General features: G+C 37.2%; 1 long non-coding RNA gene across 18 annotated transcripts in view; it reads right to left on the bottom strand.

Moving 5' to 3' along the window:
- LOC308195513 overlaps window positions 1–23,293 on the bottom strand; it is a 158,085-nt gene that overhangs the window by 84,792 nt on the left and 50,000 nt on the right. For 14 of the 18 annotated variants that reach the window (XR_013951565.1, XR_013951566.1, XR_013951567.1 and 11 more), the window contains 2 exons: window positions 17,679–17,801; window positions 2,422–2,515 (listed from right to left, as the gene is read on the bottom strand). This is a non-coding gene — a long non-coding RNA (uncharacterized lncRNA). Of the gene's footprint in view, window positions 1–2,421; window positions 2,516–16,785; window positions 16,909–17,678; window positions 17,802–18,873; window positions 19,080–23,293 lie in introns of those variants that run through there. The other 4 variants (XR_013951570.1, XR_013951577.1, XR_013951582.1 and 1 more) reach the window with 3 other exon arrangements.

The following is a 23,293-nucleotide window of genomic DNA, read 5'->3' as shown; positions in this document are numbered from 1 at the left end:
TAAGCTTCCTAACAATTTGAGCAGACGTGACATAACACAACAAAATATTACCTTATGTAACCTGTATGGAAGCATTCCAAAGGTCTGCTTTCTTTAGGTCATATCTTTTTTTTTTTTAAAAGAAAGCTTGATATGCATCAGCAAGCTTGCAGGTAATTGTTATGAGACAAGGAGTTAAAACAATGGCTGTAAAATACTCTAATCATACCATGGATTATATAGAAGGTTGGGAGAGTACAGTGGAGATCCAATGACAAACTGGTTCATGCGACTCCACCTAAAAGCATGACACCCAACTAGAGAAGAATTTTCCACTTGTTGTCAAACAATTTCTTAGCCTTTCATTGGCCCAATACAGAGCTCTAAAGATATAGTTTAGCTATGATTTAATTAGTTCTTCACATTTGGGCCTTTCTTCTATTCTTACTCTACAGAGCTCTAATCTATAAAGTCAACCAAGAAAATCAAGCTCTAGTCTAAAAGAGATCTTGAAAGCTTCCTATAGAAAGCAGCTCTTCGACATTTTCCAGGGTGATCTAGATGATCCAGAAAGCACAAAACTACAACTTAAAGCTGTTTGACTATACATGCTCAAAAACATAGAAATATAGACTTGAGATCGCAAAGAACTTCCTTTCCATTTCCATAGAATTAGATACAAAAATATCCCCTCCTCAAAATGCAGTAACGTTTAGTTATCTGGAATATATTTCACTGTATTAACAAGAATCCCTACTTTAGACTAGCTTTTGGTTCAATTCCAACCTCTCCCAAACAAACATCACGCACTAGCAAAACTGCGATTGTCAGTGGACTTGAGCCATGAAAGAGCCCCTTAGTAAGTTCTCACATTCAATAGAACCTATAAATGAACCTGGCTGGCACAGTGACCTCAGAACTAAGCCTTGTATTAAATACATCCAGCTTGTAAAATGCAAAGTCAATACATTTACAGGCAGTTCAAAGTGTGTAGTTAATCCATTCCTCAAAAGATTCTCAGGCAATATTGCAGAAAGGAAACATCAAAATATTAGTGCCTTCTGGCAACAGACATAGTTCTCTTTTTTTTTTTTTTTTTACATTCCACTAAAAATCACAAGTCACTGGGCTAAACATGCACAATGGATAATAGAGCTCAATTATTTTTTTTTTCCACACATGAATGACATACAGAAGCACAGAAAACAGGGTTGAAACAGACTTAAGCATTTTGATTGTGCTGCACCCAGCTTTCCTTCCAGGTGCAGTCAACTCTCACATAAATAATGAATATCTAACAGGTTCCTGAAGATCTCCTGTAGAAGCTTCACAACCCAGCATTCATTCCAGTACCTCACTACTCCTGGCATTAGGAAAAGCTTTGTAATGATGGTTAACCAAGAGCTCCCCTCCTACTGTTTTAGCCCCTTAAACCTAATAAACACCAAGTAATTCCTCATTTTTTTTCTTCTTCAAAACTTCTGCATAAGTGTGCAGGTTGATTGCATCTCCCCTCTGCATTTTCTTCACTTAAACGCAATCTCCTTTTTCTTTCAAAGGTCACATTTTATTTTTTATGCTGTATTCTAAGCATTCTTTCCCAAAATTCATTGCTCAAGGCAAATCACAGTGGTTCAGGTGAAACTAGGAGCCTTGGATGGAGTGGATTACTTTACATCTGCTACAAAGGATAAATACATCAACTTAAACATCCCCATTTGTATTTTATTTTTTTGAAAAAAATCACATTGACCACCATTTGCATCCACCAGAAGCCTTAGCAACATTTTTAAACAAGTTTTTCCCCTGAAGTATAACAACTATAAAAAACTACTCCTAACTGCATAATTTATCACCTTTTAAATTTATTAAAAATTCATTAGGGTTTTTTTTTTCCACAACAGTTTCCATTTTCCAAGTTGGTGGTAGCCCAGCATCACCTGTCAAAATATCATAGTACACATCCTTTCTATTTTACCACCCCTACCAAAAAATAAAGCATGGAATGGTAATCAACCCAGAAACACAAATCTTGCGTAAATTTAGTTAAAACAGCCTTTCTCATTTGATAGCAAATTATTGACAGCAATGCCTTGAATATGCTTTAGCAGCCTACTGATATATTCATTTTAAAATTGTCTCAGCAAGTCCATCTAACAAATAAGACTGCTTGATAAGCATATAAGATGGTATCAAAAACTTTACATGACATCGGCTGGATCTCCACTATCCATGCCATCTGCTACATTTTTCCCAGAGGAAGTGAAGTTGATTTCAGATGATCAGTCTGGGGCAAGTCTGTCTGGATAATCACAGATCTCCTTATCCTACAACTGCTATCAGATGTTTTGAGGAACTGATACTAGTCTAACTAATTTAGACTGGGCAACGTAGGAGACCCTGTTATTTATGTGAGGCAAGAAGAGCTTATGAAACACTTACCTCTTTCAGTATTTGCTTTTTGAGGCACCCCCACTCTCATCCTCCTCTTCTTGTCCTGTTCTGCAACTCCTGAGTGTCAACAGAATGACTGCCCCTGAAACAATAAAGCAAAACAGAATACTTTTATTCTCATTCACATATCCATACTTTTAATCAACATGCTGCTTACAGCACCCTGTTATCTTGCCCACACTTTGTCAGTTCATCTTACAGCTTTAAGCTCCTCAAGGCAAAGCAGCAGAATATCTTGTTTACTTACAATCATGTACTATGGCTCCTATAGTGACTTGACCACTAATTGAAGCTGTAGCTTCCTGTTGTCACAGAAGTAATGTAGTACAACCCCTCTAAATCCAGATTGCTTTCATTTGCTACACATGGTACAAACACAACTATTACAAGTTGTAAGCCCATACAGAAGCTAGTTCCTATGAATATGAAACAAATGCTTTGGAGCACAATTTTATAAGGCATCAGCAACTTCTTGTTAATTAAGTAAACTGAAGCAGAAATAGAGAATACGTATCACACTTTAAAAAAAAATCTGCACTGCACCAGCAACACTTCCTCCATGCACAAATCATTTCTATCTAGCACAGATCAAATACATTTTGTCCACTATGCTAATAGAATGACTTCACTTTCCTCTTATGCCCTGATCTAAATATTTAAGTGACTATTTGGTTAGGTGTATTTTTATCCTTTATCAGGATAATACATGGAGGGGAAAAAAGCTCACCTACTTAGATTTTTATTTTATTTTGGAGACCCAAACCCCCTCCATTTCCTAGTAGGCTTGTTGCATCATGTAGAACTACCCTCCCTTAAATGAGGCCTCAAGCTTGACTCATCATCTTGGCAATGTTTTCAGGTGCAGAAAGAGTCTTGCAATTCAAATCTGAGCACAAAGCCTTAGAAGAACATTTCCTGCATGTCCCCCACCCACTGATTTGTTTTTTTCCTGTCAGTCCATGCTTCTGACAAACATGTTGTGATTTATTTGTTAGCGCTCCCAAGGTGATGAGCAAAATGGTAGAAAGTTATCACACATAATTAGTACAAATATTTTGCCTAAAGGGGAAAAGTTAAGAAAAATCTGCAAAAATTGTCACTCGTACCACACCTTAGAGCTTGTGACAGCAATGAATTAGATTTAGACTTGCTTTGTAATAAACAAGCTGTGAGATGACAAAAAATACTCATCATCATCATCTATATAGCTCATAATAATAATAATAATACAATGTAGAGATGTGACTTCTTTTTTCAAACTGTAAATTAAACACAATTAAACACATTGAAAGTCAAAGCACCTTCTCTTGACACAGCAAGAGAATACAGTATCTTTCACTTCATAGCAGTGCTTAGTAAAGCTTTGTAGTGTAGGTGAATAATTAAGCATGGGGATCTTTCCTCCAAGAATCTCAGGCAAATCAAATGTCTAATTATGGTTCCCAGCCCATTCTGAAATCAGCATTTTAGCCAGCGTGAATAGGTAAAATGAACTCCAGAGGTTTAGTGGTTTGCCCTAGATCACACAGAGCTGATGGCAGCACTGCTGCATAGTCAGAGTTCTTGGAGTACTCGTACTCTCCTGTTCTAACCACAGGACCACACACCCGCATCACCCCATAAACCTGCTGCACTCGAAGTCAGGAAACGTGATTTTAATAAAAACATTTTCAAAATAAGCTCATGTCTCCCCATTTGAAGAAAATACCACAGCCCAGAATAACTGCAGAACTCCATTAAATTTTTGCTGTCAGATTGAGTCATGACTAGAATTTTTAGGCTGTTTGCATTATTGCTAAAAGATGAAATAACTGAAAATTGACTTTTCCATACAGATATTTAGCTACCTACTATATTTGAACATGCAGGCAATAATGGAGGCACCAGAGCAAGTGAGCTGCTGGGGGTGGTGGGGATGCAGAACTTTGCCAGCCTATATTACCCAAGTTACTTCATACAGCTTTGATTTCAGCATTTATGCTCCAGCATTTTTGGATTTATTTTGCCTTTCGCTTACATGGGTGTTTCACAATCAGCAGTGGAAAAAAAACCAAAGGTTTATTTTTAAATTAGAACTTATTTTAAAATCAAATACATGTGCAGGGAACAGTCGGAATACTGACAGTATCCTCTGTTTAAGATCCTAGGCTAGGTTCTTTTTTTTTTTGGTGAACAGAGTCGAAACAGTATTTCCTCACAGAATGCTTGAGTTAGGATTTCACTAAAAGGGTAGAGTCCATCAGAGGCCTTGAAATCCTATTACATATGGCTTCATGAAATTGCAAAATACTATGTTTTTAGTAATCTTTAGGGTAATTTTTTTTCCTGTCTAAAGGCCTAAACTAGGCATCATTTAAATCCTACTTAAGACATTAAAACAGGATTTAAGTTGGATTTTAGTGATTAATAGGACTTATGTGGGACTTTTTGTGGGTCTCTTGTTCCCAGCAGCATATCAGAACAAGCCCACCACAATTTTTCTATACTTTCCCTCTGTGTACAGAATATAAAGTGTACAGTGAGTGAAAGCATCTGTTATTTCCACAGCTATTACTTCACTGTCCAGACAACTAGTTTGTCTGGTTATTTCCAGTCTGTTCCAACACATTCATCAAATAAAGGAAAAAAAGCCCTAAAACGTAAGGAACCCAGCCTCAAACTGCAGCGCCCTAGCAAGGCATTTTCTTAATGGAAGCTGTAATATCAACAATTAAGGAAAACAAATAATTAAACCTCTAATATAATCTGTACTCTTAAAAATTGGCTTCATGTGCAAAGAAAGGTGGGAGCACTCTTGACATTATGGTTCTCACATTTGTTTACCCAGGCCGTCTGCTTCTGGTATCTATTAATTATTTTCTGTGAAGTAAAGGTTACCAGGGACCAATAAGAATCTTACTGGGCCAGGTTTGTACACAACCAGTAGTAAATGCACTCTATAGTAAGTGTTTTAGTTAACTGAACAATGAAACATGGTCACTAAATGAGTTTCTATCTTAAGGTAATACTTAGCTGCTCTTCCTCCTTATTTTGCTGTTCGTACATTAGAAAACAAACAGCAAAATGGAAGGAAATTACCGCAAGTTTATCTGCTCAATGGTACGGGGAACAGGGACCCCAACTCTCACAAAACGAATTCAGAATAAATTTAACTTGTGTATGTAAAGCAATCGGTTCTTGGATATTCTTGCACTGGCCGAGGGTCAGCTTTGTTTATAACATGACCACCCACCCTCGCTATAGACTAAATCTTACATAAACAAACCCAGACAGTAGGATTAAAGGATAAACATAACTAATGCTTAGATTCAGAGTTTATGATGAATGAAAAAGAGCCAGAGCACAAAACACCACAGTAAAACAAAAAAAGGCCAAAAAAAGCACCATGCACATATATTTACTTTCCAGCCTGTCCAAAACATATTTTCTTTTAAACATATTTTCTTTTAAAAACTGACCTAAGTTTCATCCAGCTGATTCCTTAACTTGTGTTAGTTTTTCCCCTTATTATTGCTTAATAGGAACATGTTATCAAAATAAAGCTATAGAGAGAAATAATGTTAGTAGTAAATGAATAGCTATGAGAACCTGCAACTCTATAGCTTCTTCATTCAAGCCTGTGCAAGGGAAATCATTCTGACATTTGATGAGAACAGTGAAATGACCACTGTTCACTGCAAGGCACATGGCAAACGTAGGCTTCCCCCCCCCCCCCAATTCAAATATAGAAGATATTTCAGATTGCATTACAGCATTCAGTTTAGGAAAAATCACTTTACCACGCAGGAATGCTAAACAAAGACAAAATAGTGAAACCCAGAAAAGTACATAGAAGAGTATGATGTGAGCAACAGTATGATGTGAGCAACACAATTTTGATTACTTCCAAACTATTATGGTTGGAGTCATGGAAAAGGGTATTAAAGAACACATTAGAAATTCATACATCTTGCTTTCAGAAATTAAATAACCTAAATATCAGAAAGTCATTCAGGATTCTAATAAGATTTCAGTATTTTTATAAAAGTTATTAACATATCTGAGTAGAAATGATAGACAAGCTTAGCATTTGTGATGACAGAATTACATTTGACCATCACGTTAATTATCTTATTACCAAATGTTTGTTTGCCTATGTTGATGCAAGTTGCTTTTGTCACTGCGAAATCTACTTTCAAGTCCCTACTTCTCAAAGTAGTGTGAGCTGCTCCAAGACAGCACTTAAGTCACAGAACTGCCAAATTTCACAAGAAAAATCAAGTCATTCTTTATCCACTTTCCAAAATCAAGGATGGGGTACAACTTTGTCAATTATCAATTTATGGAGCTCATTTTCTCATACACTGACAAACACCAGGAAGCATAATCTGAATGTCTACAGAGATATAATTTACTATTTGGGAAAATAATAGGGAAAATAGTTTTGTTTTACAAAACTACCTAGCCTATTTGTGACTTCCAGGCAAAAAGATGGTGAATCAACCTCATCAAAAAAACAAAAACAAAAAAACATATTGGAAGAGTGGATTAAAAACTTCCCAAGACATTTTGGAAAAAAGTCATAGCCCCAGCATGAGGAAGAGGTTCTGTCCTGGGTTCTAAGAGCCCTGTGACAGATTCTGGAAGTTTGCAAAAAAAATCTGCACATTCAATTTTTTTTTTTTTTTTTTAAACTTTCCCTTCCAGGATAAGTATTGAACTAAAGCAATTTTTAACTAACTGAAAAGTCAGTGCCTATTTCAGATATGATGTATTAAATCTGGAAAAGCATTTTCAAGAAATTAACAAAAAAATGCAGCAATAGGATAGTGCCTCTGCAGTTGCCTGTCTGGAGTCAATTTAAAGTGTTGCATATGCAGGCTGAGATTAGGCTTTCTTTTTTTTTCCTCCCTAAAATTCCTTTTGATATTGATTTTCGTGCAAAGAATTTGGGAACAGGCTTTTTTCATAACTCCTCTGAGAACACCGATGTTCAGAATGCATTCACGTGTCAGAAAGATGCAGTGATGAGAGGAGTTCCTTCAGAACATCTATGACCAAAATGAACTGATAGTGCGGACTGTAGCCAACAGATAGCTGTAAATTGTAGTCACTTCCACAGCAGTGTTCACTTACATATTTGCGGTGTCTAGGGGCACATCAGAAACCTTTTTTTTTTTTGTATTAAGTTCAGCTTTCTCAGTAGTCAGGGGAGTAAAACGCTTGCTTTCCTTTTTACACTAATGACCTTTTAACAGCCACATACAGATACTGAGTAAGTGTTTGTGGGAGCAGGGAGAAAGAGCAATAAATAATTTTAATTAAATTCATTTAGTCACAAGTGTGAAATTATCTCAGTATTCAATTTTTCACAGACAACTCTCTCATATGTATAAACAATCCCAGAACTGAGGACAAGCTAAAACATTTACTTTCCCTATTCTAATTTTCTTTCCCTTTACCAACCTTTCAGACAAGGTCTCCCCACATTTACACAAGAGCCATCTGGATCTGCTTTCCTTCAAACAAGTTTCTACTGGCAAAGCTTTCACAGGTGAGCAACTTCTTCAAGGTCTACAAGGAGTTGGAAACCTTTCTAAAAGGCCTTATGACTCCATAGAGGCCTTGTATTGTATCACAGGTGTAGCCTCCACTGTGTGCACAAATAAGTTTCCTCTCACTGTATCCATAAACAACACCATTAAAAAAAAAAAGTCAACATTCTTGGCAAAAAGATTGAGACACTTGCAACCACCTCTGTTAACGTTTGGCTTGCAGATGGTAACCAGTTCAAATGCAAAATTAACACTGGCATATTGCTGGAACCAGCAAGCTCTCAGCATACTGACATCTTATGAGAAGTGCAGAGCAATTTAAGTATGAGATCAAACCAAACAATTCTTCCAAAGAGAAATGAATCACCAAAAACCTCAAAGTAGGAAGAAAATTAGAGCAACACTTTTTCATAAGAGCAAGTAATTGAGGGAAGTTTTAATAATGTTGCCAACTTGTATAGCAAGAAATGCTAATACCTACTAAAAGAGCACTCTTGATAAATAGCTATGTTGAAGCAGCAAAGATATTTGTCTAAAGATTAAGAGTGATCTGAAAAAGGAGGATGAATGTGACTACCAAGAAAAATGAGATATGCTGTTGAAAAATAACCAAGTTTAAAGTTTTTTTTTCCTTAAGTACAGATGGAGGCATACAAATTTGTTTCCTAACAAAAAGCTGGCTAATTAAAAAAATTACCTAAGTCCAAGAGAAACTACAGGTAATGACAGGAAATTGTAGCTGGTCATTTATGCCATAACAGAAACACACATTAAAACTGTCAGCCCAAAACAATGACTATCCATCTTATTGAAATATCCTGCAACAAAGGCTATGAAATACCACGTGTAGACATCCTTACTGGTGCCAATATTATATGATGCCATCTACAGACCAAGGAGGTTGCATGCTACATTTTCACTGACTGCTTGATTGAATGCATGCTCTGGAGTAAAAGGCACAAGGCTTCTCATCCCAACAGCAGAGCTCCTCTGCTAGCACTTCAGAGAACGAAAGGTAAAAGAACTGCTCCCGCACTCTGTCATTCTGTGCTGAATGTAAAGCACAGTTTTCCTGCTTGCTCATGAAGTTCCTACAGCTCTCAGCTATGCTATTTACACCATGTCAGCTGTGAAGTAATTGCTGCCTCAAAGGAAGCAGAAAGGTCAGTAACTCATTTCACATCAAGTAGTGAGTAACCAATGCAAACAGGATCGTGTCAAGGCTTCTCTGCGGCTGGAGCAAGCCTCCATGAGAACAAGGGACTGGGACCAGCTGCTCTTCTGGCAGGAACAGGAAGAGGAAAGGGAATTAAGAGCAACATTGAGCAAACTGAAGAGTTACCCAGATGGGAAGTGGAAGCGTTGGGCAGCAAGCATTGCTTTTGGGGTGGCTCTGCCTCCAGATGGGTCATTTTAAGAAAGGCACTGGAAAGCTTAAGAATGTATTAACATCAGCATCAAAGGATTTGACAACACTTCTAATCACATGCCTGCCAACTGCTAGACAACGTACCTTAAAACTTTTTTCTTCACTGTGTCAAAAATAAAAAAAAGCAAAACATAACCTACAAACCATACTATTTTTAAATAGTACTAACATTACTTACTATATTAGTGTGACCTTGCCCAGTGGTCAGTATATAATGACTGCAAAGTAATGTAATGGAAGTAAACAAAAGCTATACACAAAGCGAGACTTAACTCCAATGACTAAAACCACTAAGCTGCATAATTAAAATGTTGACGAAGAACTGCATTCCACTAACACTTTTTTCCCCATATCGCTCTTCTTCAAGAAGAAAAATTTCTTCTAATCAAAGAGCTTTCAGTATTAAGTCTCTGACTGTCATGGTACGTTAAGGCTTTTTGTATTTATTTCATAATGTCAGTAGCATTCCGACATAAACATGAAATGCAATAAATGGTAAGCATCATCTCTTCACAAAACACACAAACTAATCATTGCTCCTGCAGTTGTTTTACTGCCAAATAAAAAAAAAACAAACAAAAAAACCAAACAACACATTTTCAAAGAGTATAAGCGAGTTAGATGATCATAGGGCTCCCTAAAGAAGTTCAGAGGGAAATTCCAGATATGACATATCCAGTTATTCAAGAAGACAATTCCCACTTATAATTTTCGGTTTCAAGACTTAGATCCCTCCTCTCCTAATTAGCTTAAAAATTAGTGTTTTGCATCATTGAAATGTTTACCTATATTATCCAAAAGGCAATAGAACACAACTGTAAAGTACAACAAATATACTTGTTATGCTAGATGATTTTCACATCTCTTTCAAGCTTATTTTATTCCAGGTTCCCATACAAAGGCAGTCAGAGAAAAACTATAGGAAACCTACTACCACCTCTTAGGCTAGCTCATTGAAAAGCTATTAATCACTTGATGCAGAAACTCTGATCTTGCATAATATGTGCTTTTCAGTGCCTGGTTCAAAAGTACAGAATGCAGAAATTTCTTCAAGTTCTCATTGCCTACAGCATGTGTGGTAGAGCCTCAGCCTTACCTGAAAACCCTCAGCAGCAGGAAGGGCTCAAGTGAAGAGGCCTAATCTAGCATCCACTGCATTTAGAAGGTTTCCAAGGCTGCACCAGTCTTGGAATTAGACTTGCATTCCTTCAAACATTTTTGTCAAATATATGTCAACCAAGTAAACTGACTTTGTAAAGCAGAAAATTATACATACTTATTTCAGAATAAGATGTTCCATATAATATTGTGGTTTGCCCAAAGGCATAGGCAAAGCCTTACAAAATAACCTTGCTGTATTACCATACATGCTGCACTTACTGTAGGAATGGGTCTCTGAAAAGTTTTAATAACTTTTATGTGGTTATAAACAGAGAGCTTTGCTGCATCGTCTGGGAGAGGAATGAGATTGAGAAGAAGTGAGAGCCCACTAACAAACTCTGAAATAGTATTTATAGAGTAGAAAACATCACAGATAAAATGACAAGATAAAATGGGTGAAGAGCAGATATAAAAATTGAAGCTGTTAGCTACCAGAGCACACTAGTCCCTGCATAAACAAGAGAAAACAATACCTGTAATTAATGAAGGTTGTTGTTACTAAAGGAACTACTCAGACATAGTACACCTCTGAGTATCACCACAAGAGTATGTTAGAATACTCTAGGAAATATTGGACAAATCAGGATTTACTCAGTTTTCAGCTGAGTACGATCTGTGTACATACAGTAGTTCCTGAACATGAAGGACAAAAAATAGTCCCAGCTCTGAAAAGAAACCAGTTCCAGCATACACAGGTGATGAATACAGTGAAACAATCCAGTCCCTTAGGTTTCACAGTGGTCTTTCATGTGGCCAGACCCCAATATTGCAGATAACATTTACAAAGCAAATTTCATGATGCTTTCTAAACTGCTCATGGAGGAAGTGCTAATTGACACAGCCCAAACGCGCATCTATGCCACGGCACTTTGTCCCAAGATGACTGTTTACATGCACCGAAGGATGGTGCCAGCATTTAGTATTACAATCTTAGCACAAACTAGTGAAAATGCTAATCCTCTCTGATTAGGGTACAGAAACTGTCAAGTTCCCAAAATCATAGAAAATTGCTGTTGCTGTCCATTTATCTTTTGAGGCCAGAATGCATCATTTCTCATATTATTCCCAAAAGGTATTATCCTTGGCACATGACCATACTAGAGTGGAAATTTCCCAACATGCTAGATTGTATCATCACAATTTGTCATTGAGCAATAATTCTCTGCATACAAATATCTGGATAGACTCCAATAAAAACTGTACACTGCTACACTACAAACATTTTAATCTTGCAGACTGATGTGCAATGTTTGACTCCAGTCCTAGGCCTGTCTTCAGTGCATGCATTGCAAACAGTTTGCCTGCTAGCATTTCACATTTATCATTACTTATCATTACTGTGTGTGTGTGTGTGCGCGCAGGCCACAAAACACAGTTAGGAGCTGCTTACCTTACCTATACAGAATTGTTAAAAAAAATACAACAGGAAGACTAAATTTTCATTGTCTTACTGCTAAATATTCTGCAAATCTACAGCTGTTAAATTTCTCCTAGTATTCTCTCCAGAACATTTTTCCAACCTGAATTTTAAGAAGTTTTTCTTTACAGCTGTAAAATAATCTTTTCTGATCAGAATATATCAGTAGAAAAGCTATTCTATTTTTAAGTCTGAAGACACTCTGAAGGAAATGAATTGGCTCAGTCATCTGAACAGACTTATTGGTACAGCCCAAAATTATAATTTCAGTGTCAAAGTATAAAAATGCTCACAGTAACATTTAGCTAATAATCTAGTTTAGATCATCTCAACATATTTCCATCTTGAATGTCAACCATGACAGATTATTATTTACAGAACATTAAAACAATTTAAAACTCCACAACTATATGATCATGAAGGAAAAATATTCTTAGATTCTATATAATTTTTACATTGATTGCTTTGCTTATAAAGTATCTTGATGAGAATATACAAAGATATAAGACTGCTGTATAGTGGGCTTCATTTGAAACCATGACAACTGGTAATTCTTTGCCTGTGACCTGAATGTTAGCTCACTGGGGAGCCTTCTCTACAGTGGCTTTTAAATGAGAACATCAGCTTCACAGGCACTGAGGAATAACAATGTCAAAGATGAGTTGAGGTGTGTTCTGCTGCACCTGGAACTGAGTCATATTAACATAGACAAAATTTAATTTTGCAACCTAAATTCAGGGTGGCAAAATTCAGTGTCACACTACCAGCAGCATGAAGCAGAGCGTGCACTGGGAGCGTCACATGAACAGAAAATTGAAAAGATGTTGTGAAACAGTAAGTGAAATGACACGCATCAGGCTTCTGGAGATCTGTGGAAAGGAAAGAGAGAGAGAAGTAGTAACTGATCATCTCTTGTGCATTAGAGCGCAGACATATGACTGAATATCCTCATACACATTGAGATGGGGAAAGCACCTGGTTGAAACTGGGAGAAGGCTCCCAACAGAAATTGGTCAGAAAGAATAATAGTTGGAAGGTTGGTGGAAGCTCCATAGGACAGGGAAGAAGCAAAAAGTGTCCTCTTCCTCTAGACTATTGTTTTGTGGGATATCCTCAAGATTAAACTAAGGGGGTGGGGGAAGTGAATTAAACTATTAAATGCTTTCCTGATATATTCACTGTCTTTTTAAAATAGCACTTAAGTATTTTTTTTTATTCCTCAGCTAAAAGTTAGGTTTCAGATTCTTTAATAGTCAAACTAATGGATACTAATCCCTTTTTTTTTTTAAAAAATACTTCAAGTGTATCTTTAAATTGTGTTTTTTTTTTTCCTTGTCATATTCATCACACATCAACTCACACGGAAGCCCACAGCCTTCCAAAAAAGGAAGCAGAAACTCCACAAAACCCACCCTCTTCAATCAAGAACTTACTAATATTAAGTACATGTTACCTTGTTCCCTAACACATACAAAATCCACTTTTCTTCTCTCAAGAAAAAGAGAAACAAGTTCCAAGCAATCAATATTCCACACTAGCTTTTATTCACCCCTTGCTGCACCCTCTCCAAGCCATGCAAACACTCCTGGCAGTGCCAAACACCAAAATGGCTGTGTGACAGATGGCATGTCTGGCAGTTTACATGTCCCTTAGAAGGGCAGGCAACATCTCATGAGGAACAACATTTTGTGTTTGGGGAGTACTTCTGTTACGGACTTCTCTTCATTTAAAGCCATATTTGTGTTTACTTTGGTAGAGTGAAGCATAAGCTCTAAAATGCTTGCTTCACACCCCTCCCCCCTTCATTTTTTTTTAATGAAAAAAGTACATGTCTCTATAGGCAACAAGCCAAAAAAATGATTGTTAACTGTGCAACATTGTCATGCCTTAACATGCTTCTCAATATTTCAGTTTAACTAGCAGTTCTCTAACCTGTATTTTACATTCAGGCTCTCCTGTGCCAAGTCAAAAAGAAAAGGCAGTTACACAAACCCATCTTTCAGTATTTAAAAAAAAAAAAGCAACATTTTTAGTATAGATCATTTGAAAAAAATCTGAACTAATTCCTGAGCAGATGTGAAAATGAAGAGATACTTTTTTATGGGAGTGATGTGTTGGGATGTCACAGGAACCCACGTATATCTAAGTACTTCATTTACTTAAAATCTAGACTCCTAAGTCATGTAGAGCAAAATTTATAAAATACTTTGCTCCTATTTCACAAGTGAACAGTCACAGGAGCAATAAAAAAAAAGTAAAAAAGTGACTTTCTTACCACTTTAGCTTAAAGGGCAGCAGAGGTATTCTGAACAAAAATCTAAGCAGTAACACTCAATGTTTTGTCATGGTCAGATTCAGGATGAAATGTTCCAGAATTCCCTTCACAATCTTTTTCTCCATTAATTTGTATTTCTTGCTTTAAAATAAACATCTTGCCCTGAAGAGAATCTAACAGCTTTCATGGTGTAGCTTCAATATTTTGTTTGAGGACAGATCATTTAAGAGAAGATAATCTGTTATGGTATCACATCATTCAGCTCTACCTACCTAATATAAATTAATTACCTAAACTGTTTCTAATGAAGATAGATAGGCCCCTCCAAACAACAAAGTGTCCAGGCAAAGAGAATGCTAAACAAGACAATTACCCTACACTGTGGCACAGCAGGCCTCAAAGATTGGAAAGCTCTCAAAGCTGTCAGAAGACAATGCCTATATGCTGACAAAATATGCCTTCATAATTAGATGAAGGGACTCGCCAGCCAGCTGATGGCAGGTGAGACTGTACTGTGTGACCCTCTGAGAGAATCTTAGGGACAGTATGAGGTGGCCGGAGATGGTCATGCACAGGTTAGTGCAAAAGACCTGATCCTGCTAAAACGCTACAGCAAGGAAGTCCCCTACAGATATCTAAAACTTGTAACTCCCCCACCAAGGGCTATGTATTCATAACCTTACTGTAATGGGTTCTTATTACTCATACCGTCATTATGAAAGGAATTTAACGAGAGACAGGACACCCCCCACCCCAAAAGTTTTATCCCAGGAGGGAAACAGGAAGGGAGACAAACAAAAAGCCGTTCTCTAGCTACCTACAGTTCACACGGCAAACTGTCAGCTATCATTACAGCAAAACTGTATTTGCACACAATTAGGAAGAATCAAATAAGAAAGCAGCTATCTGAAACATTATGAGGAAATTATATCCTGCTTGCTGTGCTGGAAATTTCCTTTTCTATGTGTTAAGGCTATTTGAAATGTATTTGTTTCAATGTATCAGAGGACAAGGAAGCATCATGCTGAATGAGGCAAAGCAAGAATAAAGCTAACATATTCCTCAAAAAGAGGCATTTTGCATGAAGCCTTACACTGAAGGCTTCTTTTGGGTTTACAGGCATCATGTCATGATTTCACCAACAGAATTGTCTTCTGGTGTTGTCAGTGTCTTGGTAAGTGCTCATTAAGTAGGTTTTTATCAATGGATTAAAAAAGAGTTCAGCTGCCAAGAAGAGCAAAATAAATTTCAGATCAAAGCATAATCAAAAGGTATAGGAGGTGACTAAGTACCTTCTGTCAGCGTGTTGTTCTATGACACAGAAGTGGTATGCATATAAGAACTGAAGTGCAGAAGATACACTTCCCCCATTTTTCTTTTTTCTTTCGAGTAATATGATCGGCTAGTGTCAGAATTGAGCACGTGCCAGACAAATTAAACCAGCCGGGGGCTAATCTGAGAGACAGGCCAAGTTTTGCAGAAATTTCTTTAAAAAAAATGCATTCATGAATTGGCATTGTTTGTCTCATTAAATAGTGATGCGGACTTTTTTTTTTTTTAAAGTCTCCTGGTTTTGGCTTGTGCTGAATGAATTGCTATTCCACTCTAAGTCAGTCAGTTTGATTACTACAAATGCCAAGTTGTTCTTCCATATTTAAACCAGTGAGAGAAGAGCATTTTACTGTTTTCCAAAATAAATAACATGAAAAAAATCAGTGCAGAATTTCAGAAAGTGATAAAGATATCAATCAACACACAAACGGTTGACAAAAAAAAAGTCCTAGAGTTGCACAAAGTCTTTAATTCATCTTATCTTGAAGAAAAAATACTTTAGACAGTTATGAGTGTTTCTCATTTTGAGTGTGAATTTGGATCTTGCCAGAAGCGTGAACTGTGTGCTCCTTCTCTTACATAAGAGCATCCACTTGCAAATAAATGTACAGGAAGATCTTTCCTATGACATGATTCCCAACAATAATAGCCCTTACATTCCACATTGCACCATCAGCTCTCCAGGCTGGGCAGGACTCCAATGCGATTCCAGCTCTGAAAGACCTCACCCATTATCCTAGAGGGGAGCATACCATGTGTCTCCATTTGGAGCTCCAAATACATGTTGACCTACAGCCCTGTCCCAAGCCAAACTCCCTCCTCCCTTGCTTTCTAGGAGGAGCAGGGCTCTGATGGAAGTCCTGCTCAAAAGATCTTGCTTCCCTAGCCCTAAACCTACACTGAAATACAGAATGGTGAGTCCAACTCCACGAATACACTGAGCAGCAGACCTGACCAAAGCTCAGCCCTCATCCTAACTTCTCTGGCTGAGCAGAAGAATACCAGCTCTGAAGAATCTCAGATCCCTAGCCCTCCCAGAAGTGTCAAACTCCTGACTTCATTACAGTTTGCATTCGTGTCTGCTTGACTGCAACTGCACACATTAACATACATACTCAGAGGCGACAATTCAATGCAACTACATTGGTTTTGTTAACACTTTCCAGGAGTGCAGTCTAATTGTTGATCTGGATGTGCAACCTACCTGCATTACAAGTCAGCATAAAACATGAAGTGTGCATCAGCTCCTCCTTTCCCACTCTGCTTCACAAGCACAGGCAGCTGGGTCCTGACCCTATCATCCTTTGCATACTCTGAGCAGAAATATCTTGAAGAACAAAGGGACCAGATTCTAAAGCATGTCATGACATATATCTAAAGATAAGTCTAGACTCAAGCAATAGTAATAAAAACCTATAAGCTTTACCCAAAAATCACACTTGAAAGAGATGCTCAAACAAGAAAACTAAGTCATGACAAAATTTTAGACTCCCAATGACAAGCTACGAAAAAAGCGGAAACAGCAATAATAGACCATACTTTAGAATAGAATTCTTTGTTTCTCCAAGATCTTGTTTAGCCTAAGCTCTTTGCTATCTAGTTCCATTTATGGGGATTTTTTTTTTTTGACCCTATTACCCTCTGTCCCTTTGTGCAAGATGAATCGCTTCTTCCCCACCTTCCTCTTCATCTTGACAAAAAAGCTTCAAAGCTAGCATCTCATTTTGTTGGTGTTCTTGTTACCTGATTTGTTAGGAACACAGTTTGATGACACAGAGCTCTTCACTGGATGTGGCTGTGATGACCACACCTCCATCTCCATTCCTATCTCCCAAATCCTCCCGCATTACCTAAAGTTAAATGCCTAACCCATTCCCCTTCCAATGTACTAAGGTTGGCAGTGCCTAACGTAATGATACATCTGTGGCTGTCTGGTGGAGAGATGTTTAAAACATTTTCAAGACTGCTACAAGACTTTGTTACACAGGGTGAGCAGTAGTCATTCTAAAGACTTGCCATTGTGCCCCCAATATTAAGGTCATCTTCAGTTCTACACCGAGATCATGAAGTAGTAATAATACAGAGTACACACACTACCTTTTCTTAATTTTCTGTTGGCATTAGAAGCTCTTGGCATCACAGTCAGAAGTGAACATAGTTTCTTCGAGGTGCTTGAAAGAAGTTTCTACACAAGGATATGTTTGTGTCAGAAAAACACACCTGGAGTTTGCATGGGAAGATAAAATTGGAAAACATTCAGTCTGGTTGGAGAAGCTGTCAGGATTCAGTTCCATATGCTTATGAGAGTGCTGTTTCTTAATAGTTTCACTTTCTGCTTTTGTTAGAAGACAGTAAAGAGAATGGAGACAGTAGTAGGCATTTCATTGTTTTAAGACAGAAAGCAATCATAGAAAAGTTGAAGACCCTTTTTCAAATACTGGCAAAGACTGAACAGAATATTCCCATCAAAATACAAAGCCGTAACAGGGAACATCAGGGGAAGCTTTCTGCTCCAAGTGTGAAAATCTCTATGTAATTTTCAAAACTGAAACTAATCAACTGAAAACTATGGCCTTCTGCATTTGACCTGTCATTTACACTGGTTGATATAATAACATGCAATGATTATCTCAGTAAGCTTTTTGACAAAAAAAGAAAAAAAAAACTTATTGTAGTTTTATTTCCAAGAAAAAGAAAATCAGAAATTGGTATTAAGTTTACTAATACACTTGCTGGCAAGCTTACAAGATTTACTCTATAATGAGCAGAAGAGCAACTTTTGACATAACCCCTCCCCAAAAAGTTCCTTTAAAAAAAAAAAAACACAATTTTTCAAGATAAAATAAAACCATAAAAAAGAGACTAAGTTTTTCCAGATTTGCTGTTGTTCTACTTAGAGAGTTTTCCAATTTTTGCTAATCAGGTTTCCTAGAACTCCTGGCTCTGGTAATAGATATAGCAAGCCATGTAATTTATATTTCTTAGGGTCTGTATTAATCTAAGATGATCTATGAAATTTTTCACTCCATACTGATCAAGGCTACTGATCTAATACAAAAGATCTAGATCTAGAAGTCCAGATTGCAATGTCAAAAAAGCAGATTTCATATCCATAAATTAACTCCCACTCTTACAAATCAACTATCTACCCCATTCATAAGCACTTTAAACTGGTCCCTCCTCAGGCAGGGAGGATATTTTAAACTTCAAAGTTAATCCTCTCTTGATCTGGATTAATTGCTCTAAGAGCTTGTAAGTCTTTGAGTGCTCTTGGCCAGCTGTTACAACCTACCTGTTTCCTTTATTTATTCCTTTAATTTAAAAAGGCATTCCTGTCATGAACTAACCCTTCCCCTACTAAAACACATGCATCATCGGCTGTAAGTTTTCCCTACCACATAGCAGCCTACATTGTGGTCACATGCTTTGTGCGTGTATTGCTCAGCAACAAGCAGGTGTTTGCTTACAGTCGTTAAGGGGGACACATCACACCAGAGTTGCTGTAAACTGAGGTCTGCGTGTATGTGAACCAGGAATTATTAGAAGGAAAGAGGTCTAACTAACATAAAATAAATGCCGATCTCAGAAAGACTGGAAAGATCATCGCGTGCTAGGATGTCCCTCAGCATTGCCCAGTGTTTTAATGGAGATTATACCTTCTTCTCCCATCTCTGCCTTCTAATCGGTACAAGTAATTGAATCAAAAAAGCAGCATTAAAGCCACCAAGTGTAGTAAGTTAAAAAAAGATACTGTGGTTCTCTTCAGTCACACTCAAATCCCTCCTGAATAACAAAAGTCTCAACAACATCCAATGGAAGCCAACTTCTTGTTCAATACAGAACACACAATACTTTTTTCAAGCCTTTTTGAAAAAATAATACCTATAGGGTAGCAGAGGTGTCAGCAAGTTGGGCAACTGACATAAACAGTTGCAGAGCAACTGCATTATTACTTGATCACTACTACTGTTAACAGCTTCTGTGCGCTCAATAGCTACAATCCAGCTGGCCAAAATTCGGCCAATGAAAGAATCAAACCAAGATCAGGAACAGGACTCTGCTTCCCATAGTCACTACCTTCTTTCAAAAACTATCCCAGTTAAACATCTTAAAGCGTACAGTGGGACATCCAACTCTCTTAACAGTATTAGGAGAGGCTTCTACAAAGGAGTAGTAGCACTTACATCACCATGTAAATGATATAACACTCCCTTAAAAATAAATAAAAAAACCAATATCCATAAGAACACTTTCTAAGCATTTTCTTCCATTTATAACCTTGTGCATTTTTCCAGCTTGGCCAAAAACTGAAGAAGTTTCACTGTCAGTTCAGCTTCCTTTGCTTCGCTGGAGAAAAGTATTTTATCTGCCTACCTCAGCATGCTATCGCACCTTTGGCAGTTTGGCCCAGTTTTTCATATCTTGGACTCATATCTATTTTACAACATGAAGTGAACAACAAAAAGTAAGGAAGCAGACATGTCACTAGTTGTTTCACAAAAACACTACCAAGAGACACTTCAATATGCTAGCAGATAGAGTTTGCTTGGACAAAATAAGTTCACAAGAGAAGAAATTTCTGGTATTTGTATCCTTATCCTAAAACCTACTGTCTATAATAGAGCCATGCCCTAATATGCTTCACATTCAAGAAAATAATACGTTAGCAGTAGCTAATGAAAGTGAGATTGCAATCTTCAACGATTCACCTACGTAAAATTTCTCAGCAGAAATTCTCTCAAATTAGCCAGTCCATGTTCAACAAGGATTAAAAGATCTGCTTTCTATACCAAGATTCAGCATAGATGTTTCTGCATTCATTCGTCATCAATAATAGAACCTAGTTCATATTTGTATGCCACTTTAGTTCATCTTCCACCATGAACTAAAAGGCAGATTAATTTTATTATCTAAACACTACACTTAAAATCTAGGGTCGCAAATAGATTAAATATAATAATAATGCTTCTATCAGAGTATTTCAGAAGCTTTGTAGGCACAAATAGTCATTTTTTGACCAACAGCCACTAACAATACACAAGACCACAGTTCCCTCAGAGCTATTATACAGCCTTGGAAACTCAAATACTGGTTCCCTGACCTGTGGTCTTCTGAGTTATCATGTGCCTTCATAAAGAAAAAAAAAAATCCTAGAATCTATTATGTCATTTAAACAAATACGGACAGAAAGCATATCAACTTTTTGCTTAAGTAGTACTTAGGTATAACAACTTTAAATGAAAATTGTTTCACCTGAGAGAACTTCTAACTTCCAACTATCAAAATAAAAACCAAATGTACAAGGAAAAATTGCAAATAATAGCTTATGAATCAATATTATTGGAAAGGAACATTTTAAACCAAAATACTTTCCTTCAATATAGATGTAAAACAAAGCCAGCAGATTTTATTTAATAAAGAAATTCCAGACGCCTTAGTATGAAGTCACTTGTGATTATTCTTTAAAGACCATTACCTATGCACATATATTTACATCACCAGAAAGCCTTATAATTCACTTAGCTTTTTTGATCTTGCATATGTCAGACTTCAGGGCTGTTTGTTGTATCATCCTACAATTATAATTTATTCGAGGTTTTCATATTACCTATCAGTTATGCAACAGAATACCAATCATAATTATGTTCTCAGCAATATTATCTAGATATTGTGTTGCTCTAAGTCCAACTTTCCTTGTCTTTAAAACCACAATTCTTCCAGAAGATTTGTAACATCATTTGCCGGCTTCTTTAACTGGAAAACAAACGTAGCAGATTCAAGTACTTTCTCACTTCCTACTTCCACTAAAGCCATGGAACATTCTAACAAAGTCTGCATGGCTTTAACTTAGTTAAGAAACTGACACTGCTTGAACCATAAAAATATAAAAGATTTCATGTTAAAATTCAAGCAGACAATTTTATTCTAAGAGAAGTCAGAAAAAAAGACAACTTTTTTACTTTTTTGGACTGTCAGTACTCTTTTATTTGGTCTGCAAGTAGGATTTCACATATTCCCATTTCAGAACGCTTTAGCAATTCTGATTCAGCACTATACTGAATGTCAGTCCATAAATCAGAAGACACCGTCCAAAAATAAGCCCAGTAGAGCAGAATCCCCCATGTTGCTGTCAGCGTTGACCCCCTGAGGACAGCCTTTCATTACATAGTTACCCTAGGCTCCTATTTGGCTGCTGCTCTTTCTCACCCAGAAAATTAAAAAAAAAAATCTTCCTTTCATATTTAAAAGGACTGTAAGCCTAAGGCTAAACATTGTTGTTACTTAACCTCCCATATAATTTCCCCAATGAACTCACAAGGAGACAAATTTTCCCCACAATTCATTGTGAAAGAACCATGAAGGAGCTTTGATTTTTTTTTCCTCCTGTACAAAAAGAAGAGCTGCATTTCCAGAAGCACCAGTGATAAACACAGAATCACAACTGATGATACAATAATTTAAATAAGTGGCTGCAATGTGATGATTAAGGCACAGGATTAAACTACCCTGGCAATTAATTCTGAAAGGTGCAGCTCCATGTCTCCTTCCTGGTAGAGAAGCCAGTTTAAGTCACCCTTGTGTCTCCCACACATTTTGCAATACAATATTCAACTGAAGTTCTCCACTCACCCCCTCCCAGAGCTGCACGGCCTGCACTTGCTTGCAAAGGGTAATTATTGCACTGCTACAGTTGACAAGGTAGCTTCATTAAACAGGTCCAAAACTGATGGGGGAAGTGAAAAGCAATGCCTTTGTGAGAATAGCTAACAGACTTTTAATCTGCACTCACCACCAAAAAAAAAAACAACCCACAAACTTCTGGCTGGCTCTATCTCAAATCGAAAGACTGCAGTGTAAACATACCTTCAAGATATTGACAGCAACAGTAATGCAAAATGTTCTTCCTATTTTTGCAAGCTTTTAGCTGTTGAAAATTCAGACAAAGCACTAAAGAAAAATAAGGAGTAACAAGTTTATAAAAATGAACAACACAATGGATAACAGAAGTCTTCATATGGGAAAGTTTCCTCCAGCCTCAGAGTTGACTGAAACCCATTGGTCAACACTGACAGCTGTAAAGGAAAAGACCTCTGTTCACATCCTGTGATCCAGGACCTACACTGTCTTCTAGAGGTGATGTACTCAATTCTTTAATCCGTTCACTGAGCACTTCTCTTATTCTCCCAGGAATTATTTGTAAACCAAAAAGAACATTGGGATTAAAGAGTCAATAGATTACATGGACACAAAAAGCTACATTTCAAAATGTGAGTTGGCTGTGATGTCATAAATTCAAGCACAAGGATTTCTGCAAAGACAGTCCAGACAATAGCTTTGGTAATTATTAATTGTGCCTTTCATGTGGAAGTGAACTCTGAAAACCAAACAGCAATTTAAATGTAAAAATTAAGTATTCCACTATAGATAAGATCTTACTAGAGGGGGGTTGGTTGATTCCTCACTATAATTTTTTCCCTGTTTAACTAAGCCAGCCAAAATGCTCTTGGTGTTTCCACTATTGCGTATTATAAAAATAAACCAGTCTGTTATCAGCACAGCAGTGCTCCCAGAACAAATCACACCACTAATCGTCTTAGTTATGCCAGGAAATCTTCTCACTGTAGACGTACAATTACAAAGAGCAGAAGTCCTATTCAACTTGAAATGCATTTCATATGTGGTTGTCCTGTGCAGCACAGCACATACCTACC

The sequence above is a fragment of the Anser brachyrhynchus genome (assembly GCF_964034855.1).
Source record: "Anser brachyrhynchus genome assembly, chromosome: 5".
Lineage (NCBI taxonomy): Eukaryota > Metazoa > Chordata > Aves > Anseriformes > Anatidae > Anser > Anser brachyrhynchus.
Note: the sequence above shows the minus strand (reverse complement) of the source record. Positions and strands in the feature narration are given on the sequence as shown.